This window comes from Akebia trifoliata, chromosome 16 (assembly GCF_017979445.1).
Source record: "Akebia trifoliata isolate Shusen 1 chromosome 16, ASM1797944v1, whole genome shotgun sequence".
NCBI classification, from domain to species: Eukaryota; Viridiplantae; Streptophyta; class Magnoliopsida; order Ranunculales; family Lardizabalaceae; genus Akebia; species Akebia trifoliata.
The window spans coordinates 20756635-20758200 of record NC_141390.1 but is presented as its reverse complement, the minus strand read 5'-3'; positions in this window follow the sequence as shown (position 1 = coordinate 20758200).

The following is a 1566-nucleotide window of genomic DNA, read 5'->3' as shown; positions in this document are numbered from 1 at the left end:
TGACCAATGACAGACCACTAACATGGTTTCCAATTTTATCCTTAATGTTTTGAACAAATTACAATCCAGTATTTATATAATATAAAATTTGTATATGTGAAAAGGCCACAAAATAATTTTGATAATGAAAATAAATAAATAATAAAATAATAATTCCAACAATCTCCCACTTGGCCTTCACATATACCTTTTATTTAGAAAATGACTCTCTGGATTGTTATCTTTTGAATAATCGAGTGCACTCTTTTGAAAAATAATTGTTTAAAACAATTTAGATAATCTTTAACTGTCACCTTTGTTCAAAGATACCATTAATAATAGATCATGGATGTGACAAAGTGCTTATTTGTCGGCCCAAAGACAGTTCCATGGTTTCAAAACTAGTACCATCAATAAATTCAGGAGTTTACCTTTACGTGAACTTTCTTTGTGGTATTAGGGCAATGTACAGCCTTCAATGTAGTCTGTATGTACATTTCCTAGGTGTCTAGCTTCATACTAATCGTATGTCATTCTGATATCTTACTAGCAATCAGCTATGTGATATTCCATCACCTTTCTATCCAGAATGAAGACTTCGTCAACGTGATGCCAAGTCACGTCTAGTCCAAGCATTTATTCAACACTTTACGAGTACATCTACTCATAGGCAAAGATAACATGTGCACACAATAATACATAAACAATGACTAGTCATAATTAGTTTCTTTAAGCAGCAATAAATAGTCTATCAAGAGTATAAATGAATCAAAACAAGCATAAAACAAACTTAACACTTAAATAACATGAACAAATGACATGATAACTCCCATACGAGTTACATGTTCCTTAAAAATCTTTGGCGAGAGTCCTTTGTGAGAGGGTCAGCTATCATATTATCAGAATCTATCTTGGCAATCTCGATCAATCCTTCACGAACATTTTCACATACTAAAAGGTACTTTATTTCGATGTGCTTGTTTCCTCTAGTTACTATTTCATTCTTTACAAAATCAGTAACAGCCTTGTTATCACATAAGAGATGAGAATCATTGCTTACTAACAATACATCATCAACATAAGTCACAAGAATAATGAATCGACTCCCACTCATCTTGCGATATATGCATTTGTCGACGATATTTTCTTTAAATCCATATCCGGTCACCACTTAATCAAATTTCAAGTACCACTGTCTTGATGCTTGTTTCAACCTATAAATTAATCTTTTCAGCTTGTAGATAACTAGGGAATAAGTCTTATAGAAATCAATACTTGTCTTTTGCATGAAATCGTTGCTACAAACCTTATTTTAAACTTCTTAGCCTTACCTTTTGAATCTCTTTTAGTATTGAAAACTCATTTACATTCTATTATCTTACAATTTTTTGAAAGCGTCGTTAGTTTCCATACTTCATTATTTTTCATAGATCTCAATTCTTCTTTCATTACTTCCTGCCAGAATTGAGATTCATTTAAATCCATTGCTTCTTTGAATGTTGAAGGATCATCTATATCACCTTTGATAGCATCTCATTCTTGAAAATATACCTCATAATCATCTGCAATAGCAGGTCTGCATTCTGG